This window comes from Boleophthalmus pectinirostris, unplaced genomic scaffold (assembly GCF_026225935.1).
Source record: "Boleophthalmus pectinirostris isolate CB_2022bp ecotype Guang Dong unplaced genomic scaffold, ASM2622593v1 HiC_scaffold_17, whole genome shotgun sequence".
NCBI classification, from domain to species: domain Eukaryota; kingdom Metazoa; phylum Chordata; class Actinopteri; order Gobiiformes; family Gobiidae; genus Boleophthalmus; species Boleophthalmus pectinirostris.
Window position 1 is genome coordinate 6639401 of NW_026571115.1, and position 5818 is coordinate 6645218.

The following is a 5818-nucleotide window of genomic DNA, read 5'->3' on the forward strand; positions in this document are numbered from 1 at the left end:
GTTTAATTAAGAGATCAAATTAAAATCTGAGCCATAAAAGAGAAATAGAGGAGGAGGTGTGGACAGACTGGACACTGATCTAACTCATAAAACCAAAAATGTAACGGGGTGTTGAAATATAAAATACATGATATATTTGTGGACATGACCAAATGTAAAAGTAAAAACAACACTGATGTTATTGCTTTACCTGCAATGTTCCACAGTATGGCATTAAAGGCTCTGTATCTGGTTTTTAACATCCTATTTAAACAGTTTGTAAACATTATTTCAAGGTTATTCCTTACTTACCTCATGTATTCAGAATGTTCTAATGACTCGCCCTGATGAGTTTATAAGTGCTTTTCTTTTTAAAGCTCGCAACAACTAGCATACTAACGCGCGTTTCATACTTATTTTGACCTCAACAGCTACTTTTACAACATATCTGTACCTGGGTAAGACACGTTTAGGTCAAACACATGGATACGAGTGTTAACTTAAAGTCTATGTGGACGCACGTCTTGGGCGTCCTGCGTTTTTGCGGCGCATCGTTGGGCGGTAGCGTGGCACAAATCTGATGTCGATGCGGCACGTCTTGAGCGTTCTGGTGTCGGCACCCTAGACGCGCGTCCAGGGCGTTGGCGTCAGAAGTTGAAAATGCTGAACTTTTCTCGTCAGATGCGCCGCGTCAACCAATCAGGGATGAGAATCCAGTGACGTAGTGACATTATTATCCAGAAGAAAGAGAAAGACCAGAGAACCGGGGCGGGGAGCCACAAACATTAGCGGAGTATAAATATATACATCACTATCACCGAACCAGGACTAAACCAGGACTAGACCAGGACCGGACCAGGACTAAACCAAGACTAGACCATGACCGGACCAGGACTAAACCAAGACTAGACCATGACCGGACCAGGACTAGACCAGGCCAGAACCAGGACTAGACCAGGACTAGACCAGGAATGGACCAGGACTAAACCAAGACTAGACCATGACCGGACCAGGACTAGACCAGGCCAGGACCAGGACTAGACCAGGACTAGACCAGGCCCGTACCAGGACTAAACCAGGACTAGACCAGGAATGGACCAGGACTAGACCAGGCCCGTACCAGACTAAACCAGACTAGACCAGGAATGGACCAGACTAGACCAGGCCCGTACCAGGACTAAACCAGGACTAGACCAGGACCAGGACTACCAGACCAGACCTACCAGGACCAGGACTAAACCAGGACTAGACCAGGAATGGACCAGGACTAGACCAGGCCCGTACCAGGACTAAACCAGGACTAGACCAGGCCCGTACCAGGACTAAACCAGGACTAGACCAGTTACGGACCAGGACTTGACCAGGCCCGGACCAGGACTAGACCAGGACGAGACCAGGCCCGTACCAGGACTAAACCAGGACTAGACCAGGACTGGACCAGTGTCATTAGCAGAGTATACATATATATACTCTGCTGTCGTCGACCTGATCGAACACTAAAGTCTCTCTCAGCCTGGTCTGCCATCGTTTTGGGAAAAGAGCAGGACTGCACACTTGTTTCCAGGGCAACGGACGCATCTGGGGTGTCTAAACTCCAGTGCAAAGGCATCCAAATAGAGGCGTCCAGGGTGTGTTTTGACGCCGCGGTCACTCACCTCTTCACACATGTGACCTGTAACTTGGCCTGCTGGCATCACCTTAACTCCTTGAAGATAGATATGTTTAATGTTTCCTGTGTTTGTAACAACTGAAAAAGCCGTTCTAAGTGAAGTTATTTCTCAAATAAATGGAAAATGACGTCTCTTGGTCTAATCGCACATCCCTTGCTATTTTTATTTGAAAGGTTTATTTCAGTCTAAAATGTACAAATTCAAATGTAATAAACATGATGGAAATGGAAGCAGTGATGTGGCTCTGTGCCCTGTTTCCATGACTGGCACAAGGAAAGTCATGGGGCCATTGCACTTTTTTTTGTCTGATGAGTTCATTTGGTTTTCCGATATTTAATGTTTTTAGGTTCTTTTTTTTTTCTTTTCTTTTTTTTTGTTTTTGTTTTGAGGCAATAAGGATATTTTTAGTTTTCTTACAGATGAGATATTTTGCACTTTTGTAGTTAAGGCTCTAAATTAAGCATTTTTTATGGTCCAAAAAGTTGTTTACACATGTTTGCTGTGTGTTTTCTATGAAAGCGTGTGAGAGTTTTATTTATTTTATTCTATAGCTTTTATTACAGCCATATGACACAATTACAGCAGCAGATTGTGAACAGGTTGTACTGAAAAAAGGATGTATAACACTTCATTAGGGGGAGTTTTAATAGCAAAATTAAGAAAAAAATCCAGGCGAGGACAAATGTACTAAAATTGCCCTTAGGTCTGGAAGGGTTAAAGCTCAACAGAGTCAATTTTGTTTTGTTTTGGTCCATTGTTAGATAGTTATACGTGTTCAAGTCAAATCTACTGTATATAAAAACAATAATCATTAAAATTACCCAGTTATTCCATCTTGCAGTGCAGTCTAGTGTTTATTTGCGATAGTAACCCTTATGGAAGTCCTCAGTTGTGATCTAAGCAGAGCCTTTCTCCCATGAGGCTTTGTGTTAGCGGGGGGTGTACAGTATTTGACAGAGGGTCCCAGATGACGGCTCCAGCTGCTGCTAGACTAAAAACATGTGCGATTGTTTGTGGTGTAAAAGACACTTTAAATCACTGTACTGAGCCATTCACACAGTCCCAGGGGAGAACGGTAGCTTAACTTCAGCTACAAAGGGTTAGCGCTCGAAATGGGACATGACAGAAAAGAAGCAAAGACTAAAGTGTGATTTGTGAAGCTTTAAATGGCCCATATTACGCTGTTTTCTGATCTGTGTTATAATGTTTTTCTTTTTGTTTTCGACGTCAGAAACATACCTGGACTTGTGTTTTGTTTCATTGGCACATGTTTAACTCACAAATCCTGCACATTTAGGCTGAGTTCTGTTCCAGCTTGTGATGTCATGTGTCAGAAAGTGCTCCACTGTGTTTTTAAACTTCATATACCCCCATCAGAGTCATAACTTCAGCCATAGAATTACCAATCTGTGCTGATCAAAAGGTAAAAAGTAGCTGGTAACTTGAAAACTATTAATACATGATATCACGAGGTGAAACAGAGCATTTGGAGCTTTGGAGATGTTTCATTCACACAAAGAAGTGTGAATGAAACAAAACAACTCCAGGTATGTCTTTGATGAGGTAAAAGCAGTTAAACATGGCTTAAAACTCACAAGAATCCATTTTGTGTAATATCGGACCTTTAATGTTCCCAGTATTTGCAAAGAAAAATGTGTTAGCAATAGAGAGTTTGAGTTCCTGGCCAAAATGATCTCTCTGATTTTTTTGTATACAGATTGATGCCCACCTCCATGCACTTTCCAGTTTACAGTTGGTCCAAAATCCTGCTGCGTGACTTTTAACTGGAAGCAAAAAAATGAGAGCACATTACCCCGATTTTAGCGTCGTTGCACAGGGTCCCAGTTCATTTTAGAGTTGATTTTAAGATTTTATTGTTTTCTGTTTGTTTTTAAAGTTCTGAATGGACTGGCCCCATGTTATATCTTGGATCTCATCCAAATTTGACGAGCTCGACATTCACCATCTTGTCGGGGTGGCCTACTGACTCCTGTTGATTTCCATTCATTATAAATATGGCCCGTGCCTTCGGGATGGGGGCGTGGATACAGCTTGATGTCAGGAGTGTGTTTGGGCGACAGAGCTCTTTGAGCTACTTTTGTCAACATTAAATCAATGGTCAATGGTCAGTGCTGACTTTTACTTGTTAGCAGGAACAAATATGCATGTCTTATGCCATGGGAATGGGTCACAAAGATACTGTAGTTAATGCAGGTGGCGATTGAGTTGAGAGCTTCGTAAAACCTCGTAAGACAGTTAGAGCCTACGCCCTGTAGGGGCTCGGGCCTAATAATGTGCATTTTCTGCCTTGTACTGAATCATTCCAAAGCTACATGTCAGTGTGATGTTGCATCACAGTTTGCTAAACAGAAAATGGAAATATAATAACAATGACATCATACATAAATAATTTTTTTTAAAAAAAAAGTCTTTTAAAGGTGAGCTATAACTTTCTGGTGGTGTGTTGCTTTGAATACTCCACAGTATGGCATTAATTATTTATCTCCATAGGCACAAGCAGGAGACGGCAATAAGTTACACATCAGACACGTTTAATGCCATACTGTGGAACACTGCAGGCATACCAATAACATGAATCAAAATATATTATATACAAGCATATAATGTTCATTTCTATTGTTTGAAGTTTTTCTAATACATTTCTCTGTTACATTTCTCTAGATGCCCCTGGTGGTGAACATCAGCATTTGGAAAACAGCATTTTCATCCTGAGGCCAGAGAGCGCCACGGCAACTAAAGGTACACTTAAAAAAAATAGGTACACTTAATAAAATAAATAGCTTACAATTATTATTTTTTTTAAACTAATGTTGTACTTTCTGCATATTTCTGTTACTTCTTCTATTAAAAGCCCCGTATTATACTGTGTTCTGACTTATGTAACAATGTTGTTCTTCTCTCAAACAGAAAACACACCACCTTGTGATGTCATGTGGTAAAACAGGAAGTGCTCCACTGGGTTTTTAAACTCCTTACATTTTCTCTTGAATCATTTGGATAATTTCAGATTATGGAATGGCCAAGCTCTACTGGTCTAAATGTAAAAGGAGCTGTTAACGTGAAAACTACCACTACATGATATCACAAGGGCAAAAAGAGCATTTTGACCTTTGGAAATGTAGACAGACTAATAATAAAGAGTTACTCAAACATTGTATTGTTTTTAGGAAAGGACATCACGTTTGTGGCTAAAGTTGACGCGAGCAATCTCCCTCGGAAACCTGTGCTGAAATGGTTCAAAGGGAAGTGGCTGGATCTGCAAAGCAAAGCAGGGAAACATCTGCAGTTCAAAGAGACGTACGACCGCAACACCAAGGTACATCTGAGCAGAGCTGGATCAAGTACTCAATTTTGTTACTTAAATATGTGCTATATTATGCAAAATTGACTCTTGTGATCTTTAAAAGTGCACTGTGTAACTTTTCTCTTAGAGGGTGCGTCAAATGCTTTTCACAGTATGGCATTAAACCTTTCTATTTTCATGGAGAGCAAAGCGGACTAAGTTACAGGTCAGATCTGTGGAGAGGCGACCCCACTCAGAGTCAGAATGCCTGTTTTTTGTTTTTGTTTTTTTTTGGGGGGGGGGTATTTTTGAGCTACAAAATCAGTTGTAATTTAATAAATGTAAGGCAGAGCTGTTTAATGTCATACTGTGGAACATTGCAGGCAGAGAAGTGACGTATCCATGGAAACAAGCAGGTGACAGACCCGTAATCAAAAAGTTACACAAAATAATAACGCTGTTACTTCCACGAAATATACCTGGACTGAAATGATCCAAATGATTCTAGTGAAGATGTATGGAGTTTAAAAACACAGTGGAGCACTTCCTGTACTACCACATGACATCACAAGGTGGATCAGAGCGCTTTCAGTTTGAAGAAGAACATTATTACTAAATTACCACTACAGAGAATAGTGTGGACATTAAAACGCACTCTTTCTTTGGCTCGAACAGTCCGGACTATAGATAATTACAGCTTTTGGAAGAGGAGCCCCTTTGCCATTTTTTAGGAAACATCTCATTTAGCAAATGATTTAAATGTATTTAATCATCATCTAATTTGGCATCTGAGAAACTAGAAATTCTGTTGTATAGTAAAAATGGTCTAATTCTCTTTGTAAAGCAGTGCAGTTCACAATCGCAG